The sequence below is a fragment of the Anser brachyrhynchus genome, assembly GCF_964034855.1.
Source record: "Anser brachyrhynchus genome assembly, chromosome: 7".
Lineage (NCBI taxonomy): Eukaryota > Metazoa > Chordata > Aves > Anseriformes > Anatidae > Anser > Anser brachyrhynchus.
The window spans coordinates 40,262,076-40,281,278 of record NC_137701.1 but is presented as its reverse complement, the minus strand read 5'-3'; the positions used below and the strand labels follow the sequence as shown (position 1 = coordinate 40,281,278).

Here is a 19,203-nt window from a genome sequence, read left to right as displayed (position 1 = left end):
CTTGTTTGCTTCATGCTGCCACGCCACTCGCTCAAAGCGCCGTACCTTATTATTGTCGGGGATTCTGACTCACGAGCCGAGAACGCCCGCTGAGACAATATTCTGGCAAACAGGTAGCCTGATGGGGCACGGGGGTATTCCTTTCCAGCCAGGGAGCGAGCAGATGTAACGGAATTAATATAGCGAAGAGCAAACTGAGGGTAGAGGACCGGTTCCCTGCGGCTAAGAGAAAATAGCCGCGAGGATTGAGGAGGACTCGGTGCTGTTCTGGGCGTTAGGGGTTGGGAGGCACGGCCCAGGTGTGGTGTGCCGGGGGAACCCGGGGCAGGACGAGCGTGCACGCTGCACTTGCGCTCCCTGAAGCACGGGGAGGTGTGATCGGGTACTTGTGCTACTTGAAATACTTCTAGCACAAAATAAACCGTACCGAGATGAGTCACTGGTGCGGCTCACATCTTCCTCAAGCAGGCATTTGCCCTTACGAAACACGTACAGCAGCTTCCTATAGGGCGGCCTAATGTAAGAAACTAGCAGAGAACGAGCTCGTGTTCATAGCAAGAAATACAAGCTGACAAACCAATCCTGCCTTTTTCCCCCCAGTCGTATTATTTGGCATGTGGTACGTGTTCACACTGCATTTTCTCTGAAGGAAGTCCCAGGGCATGTCCAGCTGTGGCAGCCTGCTGGGCTGGCAGTGCTTGCTCAGATCTGGTTTGACAGACCTGGAAGGCAGCTCCGCAGGAATGAGCGTGGAGCTGGGGTAGGAGCTGCAGCTGTGCTGTAGCAGTTGGGTGCTGCTGTAGATGCTCCAAAACCAAAAATTGCTCACCTCCCTTTTCTGAGGTTAGTGTCGTAGCACGGAGAGGTGAGCTGCTGCCTTGGGCTTATCGCAGCGGACCTGTTCCTTCTCAATATAAATCAGGGAAAGGAGCATCTGGAAGGGCAGTCGTGATCAAGGGTTAACCGCTGTAGGTTTTCCCTGGGCTGAATTAGATGTGTGCTGCTGGCTGACTCCAGTCCCTGCCTCAAGCTAACCTCGCGCTGTTACAGGCAGAGACCAGCAGAATGGCAGTGACCTCGCTCAGCCACCGCGAGCTTCTTCAACAGTAAAGCTGCACCCACTAAAACACATGCACATAGCAATTTTTCATTTACCTTGGAAGAAAAGGTGAACAGTGAGTGTGTGGCACTTAAATGGGGTGAACATGCTCACTGGGGAAAGCCACGCAGTGCTTAAAGATAGGAAGCTGGGGCTTTGCGCTGAATTTATCCCTAGGTTCTTCTGGGAGAGGATATACAGGGTAACTGCTTATGGAGCACTCTGGAATTGTGCAGGTGAAGTTTTCCTACTAAAACCAGGAAGAAAGATGACGTTTTTCCGAGAGCGAATTGAGGCATAGATGATTTTCTTTGACTGAGGTTATTATTACAGTGTGTTTGTGTGTATATACCAAATGTATGCAAAAGTACGTGTTTACACGTATAAAACAAGGAATGGGTTGTGCGTGTGCATGGGTACTACAATGTATTACCAGCTGTGATGATTAATGCCAAGTAAATGATGCACTAGCTAGCTACTGCGAGGGTTTTTTGGGGGAGGAAAATTACACTGCTGAAGCTGAAAAAAACTACCAGTGGTTGTAGGCAGAAAGTAGTTGCAACGTTGAGGGATAGAGGTGCAGAGAGAGACGTAAACAACTTCTGTGGACACAAATACCCTTGTAAAGAACACAAAGTTCAGGCTTTTATAGCGTGTAACATCATCCGAGTGAGTTTTTGCCTTGTTTGTCGCCCTGTCCTGTCTAATCCGGGGCGCTCTGGGGGCTCGTGTGCCCGAGGTGGCTGTCGGCGCTGCTGGGACCTGCTGCCCTTGGGTGCGTCCGCCCAGAAGCGCAGCTGGTGGGGACGGACAGCCCTCAGGTGCTGCAGCCCGGCCAGCGGGAGGAATTGCTGGGCAGAAGGAGCGTGCGGGACAGAGCCCGACTTAAGAGGGACAAGGTGAGGGCAGGGAGCGGCCGCGGGGCAGGAGCCGGCACGTGGAGGCAGGGCGCTGCGTGGTGCCCCAGCTCGGCAGCAGGCGCTGACAGCGGCGGTAGCGCTCCGCGTGCCTCAGTCATGGCAGCGTTTCCATCCAGGCCGCCTTCGTCCTCCACGCGCCGTCACTTGGGATGGCGAAGAGCGTCAGGCTTTGTCTTCTGCTGGTCCTTTTGTTCCCTGCCGTTACCGATGTGCTTTTTCTCCAGCGTAGTCTCCTGCTTCTAAGCCTCCCGTGCACCTTGTGTGGTGTTTTCTTGACTCCTCGTAGTCTTCTGGCCTGCGTCCAGCCCTGTTCTGGCTTCCCTCCATCTCCTCTTTATCCCTGCACCTGCAGCCTGCCTCCTGCTGCCGGTGCTGGAGGGGGCTCTCCGTGCGCCAGAGCAGCAGGACGCCTTGCTCACCGCTGTGTGAGCGGGGGAGATGTGCTCCCTCCACTCAGGGGTACCTGCCAGTTCACGCTCCTTATCACAGAGGATTAGATAAACGCTTGTCGGTGGGATCCGCGCCCAGATCCACAGCAGCGTCCTGGATAACCAAAGTCCTTTGGTGGTTGCAGGGAGCGGCCACCTGTGGGGCTGACCCTGGTGATGATCTTCAGAGGTGTGCCGTGCCGTGTGCGCGTCTCATCTGCGGCGTTCATCCCTTCGTGTCATGCGTCGCGTTAGAAAGCTGTGCTTGGCGTCATTCTGGTGCATTGGTACACCCGTGGTACAAACCGCTGGCAGATTTGGGAAGGGAAAGGTACTGGCGCACCTCGATGGCATTGCCCGCAAGCTGCAGGAGGCAGGACGGAGGCTGCTGTGACGCCGGGCGGTAGCGCTGGGCTTTCGTCCCTCTGTACAGAAGTTCTGTGCGGCATCCATGTGGAAACCACGCCGATCCGTGGGCTTGTCTGCAATCAGCAAGTGCCATTTTTGAGAGGGTGCTGCTGAGAGTCTCTGGGAGGGAGGTGAGAGGAAGAGCCGGGCGACACTTTGCTCACCACGCTCGCCGTCAGTGCCCGTATTTCGAGGCCAGCGTGCTGCTCCCGTTCCCGAGTTCAGGGGCGCTGCTGCTCGCACCAGTCAGTCACCTCTGCTAGCGAGCGCCTTCTCTCAACGGGGACGAGGTTCCTGAGTGCTGCGTACGCAGACAAACGTGATTACAGAAACCCAAGCCTGGCTAGGGAAGTTCGTGTTCCAGTACTGGCTGGGTCTCTGTGGGTGCCTCTGGTCTCTGAGGGAGGGCAGGAAGCCTTTTCTTGCCCCGTGTGTCTTTTCTGTGGTAGTAGGTTGAATGTAAGAAATAAAATGTGGGTGTGGGAATGTTTTACACCCTGTAACTTCGGTGATTATAGCACAAAACTCTTCCAAAGGGGCAGACGCCAGTATGCAGTGGGCACGCAGGAAGCCTCGTGCTCCGCTTTCTGGCCCTCCAACGGAGAGGTGTGGCAGGGCCACGGCCACAGAGTGTGTGTGCCCTGGGCTGTGGTCAAAAGCACGCACTTGCATTCTCCTATGAAATCCATTCCTCGTGCCTGCGAAGTGTGCCTCTTTCCATCCCAGATCCTGTTAATGTAGCGGGTTTTGTGGCACCAGATCTGTTTCACAGAACATCTCGGTACAACGCGCAGCTGAGACCAAGCAGAAGGCTTCATCCGGCTGTCAGATGAGCCGTGGGATTTCCAGGGGGGTTACAAGGGTTGCGGTCTCTGTTGGAGCACCGCTTCCACGGGTCCCTTCTGAAACTGTCAAGCCGAGGACTGGAAGGTAGCTGCCTAGATCTGGCTGTCATTCGAAGTGCCCTGACAGATTGAGCAGGCAGGGATGAAGGCTGCTCCTGGGTCAGTGCGGTTTGCTTCCCCAGCAGGTTTGCCAGCAGGGTTCAGTGGCAGCGGGAAGCCCGGTGCCACACGCTGCCTTGACAGCGCACGGAGCAGTGGTTCGTAGGTACCATTCGTTGTAGAGTAAGACCGCACAGGGACCGTGCTGCGTTCCAGCCCTGCGGGCCGTCTGGGAGTCGTTGAGCTTCCCTTTTTCTTTCCTTGTCACTGAAATGAAGAGAAAAGAGGTGAAGACTGCCGAAGCTGTCCCGCTTTGTGAGGTCTGACCGCGTGGAGCAGCGGGCGGGCGGTCTCGTAAGGCCCTCCAGGGCTGCGAGAGCAGCGTTTGCAGTGCCAGTCGTTGGCTGATGACACTCGTTCCTCTTCGAGCATAGCTGTTCTGTTTCTCCATCTGAACTAGTTAAGTTTTCTAATGGTTACTCCAAAAAAGCTGAGTAACGTTAGGACCCAGCCACTGCGGAGCTGTTTGCCAGAGTGCTGCCAGTTCCCCACTTGCTGTTTGTTTATGGGGGGTTTTCAGTTCCAAGTACACACCGAGGTCTGTCTCGAGTGGGAATTCGTCAGGTAGCTTTGTTAGCACGAGATTATCCTCTGTCCGTGAAGTCTGCTGAATTCTCGTTGAGATTTGGCTTTTACACGGTCAGAGCATTTGCATTTTTTTTGACAGTTCCTAATGTGTTTCCATTAGTTCCTAATAGCTCGCCTCGAGTAATGAATCATCATCTGCCCAACGCTTCCCTTTTGTGTGAGGGGCTGGCTGACAGGGACTGGAAAGCCGGCTTGTTTTCTCTTTGGGGGTTTGCTTGGGTGGTTTTGCTTATTTTTTCCTGCTAAAATTTCCTAGCGCCACTACAGCATCAGCTATTGTTACAGTGTCTGATGTTTGCGCTCACTTTTAGAGTGATTTTCTGCCTGACTCAGATCTTGTGTGCGCTAAGTGCAGTGTTGTGATCTGATAGCGTGGCAGGCAAAGAAAACCTGCAGGAAGAAGAATATTTTTTAGAAATCACCGCCTGCTGTTTCCATAGAAGTGTTGTTTTCAGCGAAAATGCGTTAAAATCTAAACCAAACCAAACAAAAACCCTTCAAGGCAGCTAGCTGGAAGGACGTGAGGAGGAATAGCTGGCGTTGCGTGCTCAACTTCAGCGGCGTGCAAGAGCCCACCTGATGGGGACGGCGTGTTGAGCAGCAAGGTGCGTCCTTCCACGGCCTTACCCCAGCGCTGGGGCTCCTCTGGGCAGCTCTTGAGTGATCTCAGGGTCCGACTGACATGACGAGGGCTGATCCTGGACTGTGGATTGCTTCAGAAATGTCCCGGTGTTAAGAAAATGCCGCTGCTGGGAAGCGCAAACAGCGCTCTCCGAGCTCAAGGGCACCTGAGGGAGGAGCGGGGCCCTTGGCGCTGGAGGAGCACATCGCAGAGAGAACACGCAGCGAGGGGACGAGCTTAGCCTGGGATTTGGTGGTGTCATGGCCTGCTTCCTATCTCCCTGGAACACGCTCTGCCTGTGAGATCCGGAGCTGTTAGATGTTTGTTCCGTTGAAGATGCAGCTACAGAGATAGTGGGGCCTGGTTTTAAAACCAGCGACTCGCGCGTACGCAGATGGCTTTACCGGCAGGACAAGCCTGCCAGGCGCTCGTGGTCATTCTGAACCCAGTAATTAATTTCAAAGTGCCACTTAGCTGCCTGAATGCTGAGTTTGCAAGCGCTGTCGGGATTTGCTCACCAACTTCCGTCAGATCCCAGTTTGTATTTTTCCACAGTGCTTCGTCGCCCATTTTCGTGCCAGCAGTGACCCGCTTCCAGCTTTGGAGCGCCTCGCTCTGCAGCGTCCCCTCCTGCCTGCCGGGCCTTCAGCACGTCCTTGCGTTCAGGTGCACCCGCGGCGAGGCACGCTTCTGGAAGACGAAGAGGTCAATCGCTGGTGGGCTTCTCGCTTTTCTTCAGATGTTACGTCATGAACCTGTGCGTGTCAGATGAGTTTCGCTGCCTGCCATCACTCCTGGTGAAACGCCATCTATGTACGGAGCTGTTCTGGTGCTTGGCTTCGACGGAACTTCTGTTGTGTGCTTCCTAAACCAAGGAAAGATTTGCCTGGAGCTGCCTTGCCCCGTTAAGGCATCCCGGGTGACTTCCTGGGGACCTGCTTTGTGCCAGTCTCTCTGTTCTGGGCACTGGCAGGGATTTCGCCTCTGGAAACAGGACACAGGAGAGCAGGTCTTGAAAAAGGAGAGGAGATTTTGGCAGCCCAGGTGGGTTAGACGGGCAGGTGGCCACGCACGGGTAGGCAGCGCGGTTAGCACGTGGAGGGTCACTGCTGGCCTCCTCCTCCCGGCTCCTGCACCTTTCGCTGCCTTCCCCTCCCCTGAGGGTCCCTTCGGTAACGTGGCGCGGTTCCTAACGCGCTCAGTGTGAGCTGGCGGTGCCTTTGTGGCCACACAACGGTGTGCACCTCTTCTGATCGCCGTCGTGTGCCCACCTCCTTCTGCCTGCCCCACAGCGCTGATTCCGAAGCTTGAGCTTCGCTTTGGGGAACCACCTGCGCGTCCAGCATCAGCCACGCTTTTCTGCCCCGCACGGAGAGCTGGAGGAAGCCGGGGGGGCCTGGCCTTGTGCATGCGCAGGACTTTATTCTGCACGTTCAGTTTCCACAGCTGGCCTTGTCAGGAAGGGGGTTAATTGCTTTTCAGGAAAGGACTGTTTCAGGAGGAGCAGCAGTGGACCGCAGGTTCTGCTTTGGTCTTCAGGGCTGTGAGGATTTTTGCTTTCACAACAGCACAGAAATGCAAGAAAACGGTGGAGGAGGACAAAGGGGATGAGAAGGGCTGGTCTGTTTTTTCTCCTGAAAACATCGAGTAGTACAAAGGCTGTATGAATTACAGATCTGGAGCTATTTGGTTGTGCTTTTCCACCAGCCTGGCGGTGATGTGATTTATTGCAGCAACATGGAAGAAATCACGGGGAAAAAATACTCCGTATCATCCTGCTCCGCGCTGAAGTGGTGGAGCGCATGTTTGAACAAGCTGCTAACACTTCAGATAAAACTCCCCAAGCCTTTCTATTTTGAGACAATTCTGCTTAAACCAAATATATTTTCCCTGCGAGTCCTTTCCTGTTTTTTTTTCCATGCCAGGCCGTTTCCCCGCAAACGGGCTCTGGCGCTGCTCGGCTCGCTCGCTCCTTCAGCTTCCTCCCACAGGCTGTTTGCCCTTCATACAACGGCGTCACAGTTAGGGGTTATTTACCATAAATGTCCGATTTTCTTTTAACGTGTGTTGCTGTAGATGCTCTTGAGTCTGGTGTTATGAGGCTGGAGGATTATTTTTTGAATGGCCGTGTCCAGTGTGGCCGTGAAGGAGCCCTGGGCCCCTCTGCTCCCCTGGGAAGAGCCGAAGGGCTCCGTGCCCTGCCGCCCATGGAGACAGGTGCAACCCGAAGGCCTCTCGCCTGGTAGCTCCAACAGTATTTCCAGAACCTTTCATCCTTTAATCTGCTCTTATTAGCAACCAGTGAATAAAATCCTGGTTTTAGTGGCTACGTCCTATGGTATTTCCTTACAAACGTCTTCCAGTGCAGGATTCCACGGCATATTTTTAAACCTTGTTCCTTCTGCGATCGGTGTATCCCCTGAAGAATACGTCTCTCAGTTTTGCTTGGGAAGCTGTGCCTGCTGACAGATCGCCAGGTATTCCCCGCTAAGCTACCTGTGTTGTGAGATACCGCAGTAAGATTTCATCCTCCAGAACAACCCGTGGTGCCCTCATCTCCTCCTGGCAGAACAAGCCCGGCGGCGTCCTTCGGCGGTGAAGTTTCGGTTGTGGCACCCAGTGCCGGGACTGGGCAGGAGGAAGGCTCCAGCTGTGGGAGAGCCGCCTCCATCGCTGTTTTATGCCTCGGCACCAGCCACGTCTGGAGGCAGCGCAGCTTCCCCTGCGAGGGGGAGACGTCCGTGCGACAAGCACACCGGGCAGCAGGGACCTGTACTGCTGGTGCTGAGCCAGGGCTGGTGGCAGGCTCTCGTTTCACAGGAGCTCTTGTTCTTCACGCAGAGTAACCTTACGGGTGTGTGCTTGTCATCCAGTGTGCCCGCTGAGCTGTCTGCGTAAAGAAAGGAGAAAAAAGTGAGCAGAGTTATTGCTCAACACACTTCTTCTCAACGCTTCTGACAAGATATGGGAAGGAGCTTTGTTGCCGTGCAGTACTTATCCTGGTTAAAATGTTCTCAAGACCTCAGCCCTATGGTATTCACACTATAAAACAGAAATACTGGAACTCGGCACTTTTTATCAACATCTTATTAGAAAATGAACAGTATACAGACTGATGCAAAAAAAATATATCAGAAAAATCAATTTTACTTTACTTCCCTGCATTTTTCTGTGCTAATTTCCGTTATCAGTTATTTGTCCCTTGCTGTCCTCAGGAGCAGAGCTGCAGGAAGCGTTCGGTACCTGGTGTTGCCCTCCAGAACGGATCCGGTTTAGTAGGGCAGTAAGCGATCCTTGCCTTTATCCTGTTGGGCCTGCTGCATCCAAACATGCAGCGAGCGGGAGGGGAAGCGAGGGAGCGCCGCAGGCTGGAATACCTCCTGTTAGCCACAAACTGTATTTCACAGAGGTTGTTCTGCTGAATTGAACTAAGCAGTTGGCTTCGGCTCTGAAAGTTGGCGCTGGATGTCCCTCCTGGTGCTGGTGCTGCCACTAGCCACAGCTATGCGGGAGGTGCTTCATCTCTGACAGTGTTTAAGGACACGGTTAAATGTTTAGCCCCGCAACTCCCTTCTGAACGTCTGAGGCTGCCTGCTTCTTGGCTGTGAGTCCAGCTTGCACCTTTCTGTAGCAAAACCTCCCTGTGTTTGGGTGCAGGCGTTGCTCCGACCCGCCTGGCTCGTCCCGTTGCTCTTTCGGCTTGTGCTGGGCCAGCAGAGCAGAGAGGGTTTGGGACGATGCAGAGAAAGCTCTTTCCCTGGCGCTTTGGTCTTTCCCTGCCCAGACATTTTCTGGAGGTTTTTGGCTATTATTCGTGTTCTTTCCGAGCCTCTCATTTTGCACTATTGTTTTTTGAGAAGGGGGAGGAGAGCCTGGCGCTGTGTGCGCTCTCCGGATGAAACCGCATCAGCATGGCAGAAGTGTGCTGCCGACAGCTTCGGAGTTGCATCTGGCCCCGTGGATATAGTGTGTAAAGCTCTGTGCTTCATGGAAAAATGTGTTTGGCCTCCCAGTAACCGGAGTATGGACAGTTGGAAGATGCAAAAAAAAAGTTTGCCTCCTACTGAAAAAAAAACCTGCAGGCCGAGGGCTGTGCTGACACCGTTGGTGGTAGCCGAGGGCAGTCTGCACCAAGACGCCTACATCAAATAGCTCCTTGTGTGTACGGCCCCAGGCTCAAAACCCTTTGGTTGATCCCTAGCCCTTGGTTTTATACGTTTCGGGCCAAAACCACATTGACTGTATCAGGCCGAGCGTGTCCTGGTGTTGCCCCAATTTAAAGTTACAGTCGTGACACCTGAGGGATGGCTATGAGCATCACTATGACATGCAGTGTGCTCAGCACTAAGATCCCTTTCCAAGATGCACGGTACGACACACACAAACATGCTTCCCCACGTTCTGTTGTCTGCAGGAGGAAGCTCTGCTGGTTGCGAGGTCTGTTACTCGCTTTCTCTGCGTGCAAGTGGTAGCTGCGAGGGGAGAGCAGACATTCAGAGGGAGGTAAATTGGCCCAGGTATTTTGTGTCTTCCTTCATAGACAAAAATTTTGTTTATAAACGACTGGTGAGATCTATTTGGCATCAGAACTCAATATTTTACAAAGCTATTGATAAAGCTAGGCTCCCCTTCCTTTGGCTGCTCTGATCTCCTACAGAAAGAGAAAGCTCAGGCTGTATCCTCGGAATAACAACAGCAGCAAAGTAAATAAAGGAAAACACTGCCGAGTTGTTCTGCTGAAAGCCGATCCGTGGAGAGGTATGGCTGGGGTCCTTACAGCCTGCTTCTCAGGCTGATGTGCTGAACCCCGACATTTCCAAGCCTTCCTGGCCTCAACAGGAATTACATATGCCCATTAACTCTGGAATCTGGGGCCAGAGCTGAGCTAAGGGATAAAAAAGAGAGCCTAGGTTTCAGCGGAGCTAGACTTGTGCATTTCAGGGAAGCGCAGCCCCAAAGCCCTGATTTCTTCTGCTACTAAATAATTCCTGCCTTCGGTTGCATCCTCCCAGCCCAGCTGCAGTTGCTGCATCGCCTCGGAAAATGCTGGTTCCCAGCAGCTGGAAGGAGGCTAACCGCCCTTCCCCATCAAACCTCTTCAGGAAGAAAATCAGCAGCGGTTTCCTGAGCGGCTGCCTGCCTGCCTGCCTGGATCCGTGCTGCAGTCTCGGGGGATCCTACAGGACGCTCTTTTATTTTTTCTGCCTTTTCATTTTCCTCTCCTCTGCTAGAGCGAGTCCCGCTCTGCCGTAGCCCCGGCTTGCCGCGGTGCTGCTGACACAGAGCCCGGCTCCGGGATCCCGGCCGCGAGCGGCGCTGAGGCTGCCAGGAGGACGAGGCAGAGCCTGCTCCTTCCGTCTCTCTCGCTTCAGCGGCTGCTCTCCTCCCTCTGCTCCGGCCGGAGGGATTTGGCCGAGCTGCCCGAGCAGCACCCCGCTGGGCGCTGCTTCAGGAGGAAGGGGAGCTGCTCTTCCCTAAGGCTCAGCGGGGTTTTCTCCTTCATCTGGCACCTCTTGCTAATTCGGTAATTTCTCTGTGTGCCAGCAGCGTGCCTCGCGCGGCTCCTTTCCAGCTTGGAGAGCGCCGCGAGGGCTGCAGGACGGCGGAGCTGAAGGGGCTGGGGCAGGGCCGCGGGGCTGCGGCTCGAGCGGTGCACAAACAAACGTCAGCAAGGAGCAGCTCGCGGCCCGGCTGTGTCTGCGCTGGCAGCCTGCTCCTTCTGCAGGGCCCTGCCCGCGGCCCTGGGCAGGCACACGGCGCGTAGGGGCTGCCAGCAGCCCCAAACCCCCCAGTCCCGGGCACATTTTGCGCTTGTTGCTGTGCGCTGCTGGTGGAGCTGGGTGCAGACCCTGCCGCAGGAGCCTCCCCTTGCTGCCAGCAGCGCGGGGCACCTGGGCTCGCAGGGAGCGGTGGAGCACGGAGGTGTCTCGGTGAGGTCTCCAGCACCGCGTGCCGCCAGTGCCGGGCCGAGCACCTGTGGTGGGAGCAGCGCTGGCCCTGGCAGGTCTCGCACAGCCTCCAGCGATGGCTTTTGGTCAAGTGCATTCGCTGAGCAGCAAAGAGAAAAAGCGTTTGAAAACTTGTAATTTTTTTCCCCTCAAGACTCCCTTGGAAGTGTACCTAAACATTTACCCTCGATCCTCCTTAACTCAGCTCTAGGATATCAGAAGCAAGGCCGGAGGGCTGGCCGCTGTCACCCTGCCCACCGCGGAGCCCCGGCAGTGTAGGAAGAGCTCTGGGGTGCTGCCAAAGGCCGGGCGCAGATGTGACCAGCAGCATTCTGCAGCGTAAGGCTCCAGGTGGAGTAAACGTTAATGTTTGCATGAACGTTAATAGAAGCTATGTCTGTGTGTTCATCCCCAATCTCTCCTGCCCTCGGAGGTAAATACGATCACCCGTCTGATGCAGAAGACACCTAACAGCCAGCACAGTCTTGTGAACTCCCCGAACAAACCTTTTTAGACCTTTGACCAGGCTTTGACTCCTCTCTAGCATCATACTCATTCCCTGCCTTTTTGGGCACATTTCAGTACTCGGATTTGTAGGGCGTTAGCAGAACCTCTGACAGCAGTGGCATTTTTTGAACAGATGTACCTTTTGCAGAATATCCCAAAATAACGGTGAAAGCTTTAGGCCAAAATAAGGGGTTTAAATCTTGTCAAGTTTTTGACAGATTTCTTCCTGACAAGGCATTTTTCCCCCTCTTTCAGCACAGAACAATATGCAGGTGCTCAAAGTCCCGTTCGCTGCTCCTGTAGAATCGTGTTACCGATTACAGGCGACAACTTTGATAGAGAAGGGGCTTTTGGCACGGAGCGGGGCCTCCGGGTCTGTCTCTTGCATTGCTTCTGCCGGATCCTGGAGGTTGCAGGTACGATAGTGACTCGCAGAGAAGCTTTGTTCTTGTTGCTGGCATGCCCGCTGGAGGCAGGTAATAAGAAATACTAAACCCTTGTTTCTTCCAAGCCATTTAATTAAGAATCCATTCTGAGGTAATGCTAGAGACGCGTATTAAAAAAAGGGGGGTTTGTCTTTGAGTTTCCAGCCTCTCTTTGTTTAGGTCTCCCAATGACTGTCACATGCTGTGTACTAGGTACGGCTGAAACCGTTTGTCATACACTCATGGCAGTCGTAAGGCTTTGGGACCAGACATTCAGGCCGTGCTGCGTGCGGAAAAAGTATTACGGTGTTTAGGTACAGACTTCAGGCTTTTGCTGTTCCTCTTCCTGGATTCGCATTTCTACCTAAGGTAACTCGGTAGATTCCTAGATTATCCCAACAGTGAACAGATGGAGAGACCTACTGAGACCTATTTAGCCAGCAGCATCCCAGGATTCCTCTACGTCCGTGAGGTTTTGTTGTTCCTACTTCTAATCTCCCCATGCCAAGCCCTGGCTGATTGTCATGTGTCACGCTGCTCCTTCCTACACGTCTTCTGGGATACGTGATCACATACACCTCTCAAAGCATGGGTATATTTCGAACATATAAACCAATATTCAAACCAGAATAGGTACAGTAACCCTCAACAAGTCTCTGTGGTTTTTTCCCTGTGTTTCATGCGGCAGTGGTTGCAAAGTGTGCCTGGGCTACCTGTGTGCTCCTGGCTGCTCGCGGCCCCGAGGTGCTGCAGTGGGGCGTGCTGAATTTCCAGCCCTGTCCTGTGAAGTGCCGGGCAGGCGGTGGGCAGCGGAGGGCAGGCTGTGATAACCCCGAGGTCCTGGCAAGTCCGTGGAGCCCTGGGTTGATTACAGCAATTAAGTCCCATAAAGTGCCGCTGGAATATTACCTCGGCAGGTGAGAGCAGGATGCCCTTTCACTTCTATTTTGCTCTCAGCGTGTTCAGTTTTCAGACCGCAAGCTTTTCGGGAAAGGAGTTGCTATTTACGGAGTGCATAGTACTTAGAAAATTAGGGCTTTGTACGAAGATATTTCCAGCGGCGTGGAATAGCTGTGAATCCTGCAGCCGGGTGATTGCAGAAAGTCGTCCTTGCTGCAGGGAAAATGAGATCATAGCGGCTGGGAGAAGGGTCCTGGGAAAAGGCAGAGCGGAAAACAGAAAAGGAAACAAAAAGTAACGTGCTCTGGTCGTAAGCCTAATTTATAGGTGCTTAAAGCTGTTTCTAGGCCTCCGAGTTTGGAGGCTCGTGGAGGCGAAAAGACAGCTTCTGGGCAGCTGGGGTGCCCCCAGCGCTGCGGGGACGGTTTGGGTCCTGCGTCGTGTCCTACGAGCCCGGGGGCAAGCGGCAGAGCCAGCATTGGCTCGAGCAGCACCGGTGAGCGCGTGCTCTTGCTAAATCAGCCTGGTGACGTCCCCAGGCGGCTCAGCCTGTTCTAAACCGCTCCTGTTTGGAAAGCAGAAAGGAATATTCGGGGCTATTTTGGTTGTTTGAAGCCTGGCGGTGTGGGAAGTGGTGACACCACGCCAGAAGGAAATTGGGACGCTGTGATCACAGAACTCCTCAAAAAGATGCGTGTTCTCTGACTGAGCGGGCGGGACCAGGGGAAGCACGCGGTGAAGGCAGGCGGGATCTTCCCGACAGGGGGGTCTCGGGGAAAACTCCCCTTCTTGTCTCGCATTTGTCATATTTTTAATTTTTTGATGGTGTTGAGCATTCCTGCTGTGGGGAACTGAAGTCTCCTATGCCTGTTAGACACCCTCGAGCGTGACGATGACAGCAGCGTCGCTCCTGGTTTTATACATGGTGCTTTAGGAACGTGCTCTAAGCTCAGTGTCCCTGCCATAGAAATGAGCTAGATGCAGGGGTTTTCTTTAAAAACCTGGCGGCGTTTGGGGGCAATATTTGTCTCTTCTGTTCCCAAGACTGAGAAACATTTGTGACTTGGCGGCGTGGTGCTGGGGACAGGCACAGGGCGCCCTTCCGGCGCAGTTCGGCTGGGATGGCAGCTGCGTCTTCACTGGCTGCCGTGTTCTCCCCAGGTGTCAGCAAACCCACGAGGAGCAGCTTCCCCAGAGCCTTGCAGAGATCACTCGATGCTTTCAAGAGCCCCAGTAATTAAAAACAAATAAAGCAGCATTTTTTAAATGTTGCAGCTTTCGCGTGGTGCCTTTTATCGCTGGAAAAACACCTTTTTTTTTCTCCTGTGGGCCTCCTGAATAGCTCTCACGGAAAAGAGGGCCCAGCTGCAGAGATTAAAGCGAAATCCCGAGCGGAGGTGTTCAGCTCTCCATTCAGTCGTCCCTCCAACCACAAGCAGTGGGAACAAATGCAGATCAGAGCCTTCCCAGGCAGCCACGAGCTCTTTTCATGGCTCGAACAAAAATAAAAAAGGCATTTGAAAAGTTGGTGTGCTGCTCGAACTTGGTGGTGCGGGTGCAGTTTTAGAGAAGAGTGATCCGAGCCTTCCGCCGTCTCCCTGGCTTTAATCCTCATCCCTCAGTGCGCTTGGATTTGTAGTCTTTTAGGTCAAAAAATAATAAACAGGGTTACTTTGGAGGGATGGAAAAAGAATAGGGGGGTACTCGCGTCTGCCATTTTGCACTTCTGTGGATGCTGTAGGCAGATGTTTCAATCCTGGCAGCCTCCCGTCGCAAGAAGGTGGTGCTGGCGGTGCCGCGGGGCGCGCGGAGCTCCTCTCCTCGGCGCTGCGTGCCGGGCAGGGACGCGGAGCTGAAGGCCAGCGGCACGGGGGCTCCTTCCAGCAACCCGGGGCAGCCTCAGCCCGGGCTTCCCCGTGGTCCCCGTGGGTCGTGAAGCTGTGGGCTTGTGCACGTAACAGCAGGTGAGCGTGTGCCGTCCTACACGTGAGGCAGCCGGGTGTGCCGTGAATGCTCACTTGAAGAGCCCAGCGCTTTGGCAGTAAGTGTATTTATTACTAGTGCTTCTTTTTTATTTTTTCTACCAGTGTTTTCAGATGTAAAAACACAATCTGTGCTGAGCTGAGGGCTGCTCGAGAAAGGAGATGTGACTGCAAGATCTCAAATTCAGGAAAAGAGATTGTGAAAGGAAATAGCAGAACGGTTGCCCTATTTTCTAATAATTAGTATTCACAAAGAAGCAACATGTTCTAACTACCTAGTAATTTCCAAATTGCTGAGACACCTAATGAGTTGTCTTAAATAAATTTACCAAACATATAGAAGGAACTAATTACCGAGCATTTAATTGTGAAATCCCAACCCAACGCAGAATGGCTATGCAGCTGGCTCGGGTGTGGTGGTTGTTGAGCAAGAAAACGGTTTGGTTGGGAGCTGAACCTTGTCCCGTCTGGACCTTCCGCGGCACATCCACGTTGTCTGCTGGGCACGGAGCCGGGACAAAGCGCTGCTGAAATCCCTGCCTACAGCTCCGCTCGACCCTGCTTTTAACGTTACGGCAGCTGTTAGAGACTAAATAATTCTGGAGGAGAGCAAAATCAAGCCGAGGGCTGTGCTGCCCTGCCCGTGTCAGCTCTGCAGGGCCTTGCTCCTGGGAATAGCCCCTTGGGTTTTGTTGCTGTGGCGGCTTGCAGGGTCCCGAGTCGCACAGGAGCTTTCGTGCCAAGGGAGCAAAAGCCAAAAAGACCAAGGCGTGTGCGATCAGCCACCCCTCTCCCCAGTCCAGCTGCAGTCCCTGGGGTTGCGGTGGCTCCCCGGGACCTGTCGTAGGGCACCGAAGCCTCTGCAGGGTGCAGCAGCCGTCGGTGCTTCCCGGTGCCCATCCCACGCCCCGGTGCTGAGGATGGGGCCTCGGCCGTGCCGTGCTGTGCCGGGAGAGTCCTGCAGCCCGCAGATTGCCTGGCCCCAGGCTCGCTGCCGTGCACAGCGTTCTGCCAAAGGAACAGATACCCACGGCTTTGCTTTTGCCTCTTAATTACATCACCTGCCGGTAATTACATTCGGCCGCCTGCTCTGAGCGCCAGGACCAGGTGAGCACCGACTGCAGGCAGCGGTAGTACCCGCCGTTATTTAAAAGGTCGCAGTTTCGGTTTGTACCATTTCTTGCCTTGGAATATTTGGTTTTCTCGGTCACCCAGCTTCTGCTCAGCCTGTTAGAACGAAAAAGGAGCAACGTTCCCAGCCGAGGAGTTCCTGGCAGGTGGGAGAAGCTGCCCTGTGCATCACATTTGTTTGCACTCCGCGGATAGGAAGAACAGCAGAGAGCAGATTTTTTGGTTTGTGTTATCTATTGCGTGAATAGAATCAAGGGCTAACAATGTGTGGCTTCCAAAAACTTACAGCCATAAACGTGTTTAGAAAAAAAATGTCTTCGGTCCCCAAGTGACCGTAGGTGTCCATTCGCTGCCGTCTGGCAGCATCAGTGTGTGCAGGGCCCCGTCCCAGGATGGGGCAGAGCTGTGCTCTGCAGCCCGACAGGCTTCAGGAGAAATCCCTTTGTGTTCCTGAGCAGCTCCGACCTCCCGGTCGGGGAGCACGGGGCCTCGAGCACGGGGACTGCCACGAGTGCTCCTGGGAGAGACGGGCCCGGTGCCTGCAGGTGGCGAACGCTGCCCTCGTGTTCACGGGGAAGGCAGAAGCTTTCTCTCCGATCAGGGTTCGGTTTCAGAAATGCTTCCTGGAGCACCCTAAATCTTTTCAAAAGAGACTGCCTGTCATCTGGCTTAGTGGAGCCTCTAATGGATTGCCGCGTTAATTGCACGAGCTATATGACAGCGCATCGCACGTTATGGCTGCTCAGAGAGCAATTCGGGTCTGTAGATTCCTGGCGGTTGGGAAAAAATTATTTGCGGCCCCACTGAAGTCTTTTCTTTTGCCTTCTGAGACCGTACCAGCTAAAAGTTGGCATTTTCTTCCACCCTTTCCTTCAGGGAGAGGACCTGCCTGGCTGCCGTTGTCCAGGAGCAGGGCGCGTTTTCCTCCCAGGCAGCCTGGGGCCTGAAACCACCGTGGGTTTGCCCTTCCCAGCCCCGCAGCCAGCTCGGCCCGTGTCCTGCAGCAGGCCCGGCAGCGGGCAGGAGGACTGCTCATCCGCCGGTATTTTGTAGCTGCTGAATAAGTAGAGCCGCTGTTCTTCCTGCTTTGGCCAAAGTACGCGTTTTCCCTCCCATTTTTGGGATTGCTTCAAACCTCAGTGTTTGTATCGAAGCTGAATTATGCTAATTGGTGAGAGAGGGAAATGAATGAGGGAGAAAATAAATAATAAATCGCAGGAGAAATGAACTCGCAGCAGCCCAAAGTAAAATGGCTGTGAGATACGAGGCAAGCCTTGCATTGCCTTGGATAACACCGCTACCTAGCACAGCCTGTGTCCTTCGAACTGTCAGAGCTGGTGGGCACTGGAAGTCCTCGCCTGCTCTCCCGCTTCACAAAGTTGCTGCATCTCCCCGGGCCATGAGGCCGAGGCAGCGCGGCAGCGTGACGGTCTGAGCCCAATGTTAGGTGTGAATGTGAAACTGGGGGTGTGCGCGATGCGCCCCCAGTCATCGGCCTGCCGCTGTAAGTGGCAGAGAAATGAAGGGGTCTTTTTGATAAAGTCCTGGTGTACAGAAGAAGACAGGGAATGCCTTCTCTCCTTGTGCTTCGCTCGTTTCCCCATAGACTGCCCCCATAACTTGGTTTCCGTCGCGTGGCTCAGGCAGGCAGTCACTCTTCCCCCGGTGCTGCAGGAGAGCAGCTGCGTCGTAGCAGCCAGTGCCATCGTGCCTGTGGCTGCACACCCGAGCTGCCGGTCCAGAGCTTCAGTGCTCTCGGTGCTCTACAGCCGTTTGTCTTCATGTGGGCTTCTTGCACAAGAGAATCTGGCAACGTTGCAATCCTCAATCAAAAAAATGTAAAAAAACGAAAGTTAAATATCGGAAGCGCTGCTTTTTTTCTATGCAGCGTCTTAAAAGCAGCCAGAAGCTGGACAGTTCCCCTTAGACCGACTCCGAGCCCCATTTTGCGAGTCGAGGTCGCTCCTGGCAAGGAGCCCTGTGGGGCTGGAGCAGAGCACGGCGCTCGGGGGTGCCGGCTGCAGGGGCACGGGGTGCCCCCGGAGTTGGGGGGCACTTGCAAGGGTGAAGGAGCCGTGCTCTTGGTCCCCTGCTCTAACTGACCGTGGCAGTCACGTTCCTGGGCCTGTGCTTCGTTGCTCGCCTCGGGCTGCTTTTTCGTCCACCTCGCCGCCATTTGCAAACCCGCGCCTTGTTTCCGCAGCGTCCTGCGGCTCCCCGTCCCGGGAGGCGCAGTCCCGGGGCCGTGCCTTGCGGACAAGCCCCTTGGCGCTCGGCGTGACCTGCGGGAGCAGCGGTCGTGCCGCCCCGGGTCAGCTGCCGTGCCCGCGGCCAGCGGCGCTGGGGAGCAGCCCGGGGAAGCCTCGCGGCGTCAGCTGCTCGGGGTAAGGCTCCTTGCTTCCGACAGCGTAAAGTAGGTCAGCGCTCAGACAGACACCTCTGAAAACCAGCGTGGGAAGCTGTGCATCATGTGTCGCTGTTATTGCCGCTGACTTCCTCCGCGGCCCTGCGCCTAGCCCGGCCAGAGGACCGAGCGGATCCATAGGCGCGTGCCCGTGCACGTCTGGTCGCCGTGTCCCCGCTCGCAGGCACTGAGATCTCTCCTGCCTGGGCCCTGCTCCTTTCGGCACATGGCAAGGTAACAGGGGAGGGGCTGGGGCAGGGACACGTGGCAGAGGAGCAGCGCCTGCTGCTCGCGACGGCAGCGCTGGTGGCTTGGCCTCGGGCCACGGACACGCCAGTGCGCGCTGAGCTCCTGGTGCGCCTTTTCATTTGTTATTTGGACACCACTGTTGCTTTTCCTTCTTTCTGCTGCTGCTGAAGCCTTGTCCGAAGTAAGAGGAGCGGGGACAGCAGCCACGCAGCACTGTGCATCCTCGCAGCGTTCACTCGGCAGGGAATGATGGGCCGCTCGCGTGTCGTGCAGCGATGCTCTCCCGTCGCCACTCCTGGTCTGGCGTTCCTTTTGCTCTAATTGCTTTGAACAATGCAGGCTCCCGCACGAAGGGCAGCTGTTATTATAGGTCTGGAGTATCTGACCAGGCGGATTTAGCCTCCCCCTGGTCTATTGGGATCCCCTTTGGTTGCTCAGCAGGGAGGCGAGTCGGGGTGTCCTGCTGCCCGGCCGTGGGGCCTGGCTCACTTCGCACTCTCTCTCCAATAAGGGGGAAAAGCGTTGGTGTACACGGAGAGGAGGGATGTTGACTTCCGTGGTAGGTTACAGAGAGTGTTGTCCCTGTGC

At 54.8% G+C, this 19,203-nt stretch overlaps 1 protein-coding gene across 9 annotated transcripts in view; it reads left to right on the top strand.

Moving 5' to 3' along the window:
* Positions 1-19,203, top strand: part of CACNB4 (calcium voltage-gated channel auxiliary subunit beta 4) — a 79,515-nt gene that overhangs the window by 29,028 nt on the left and 31,284 nt on the right. The window lies entirely within an intron of this gene.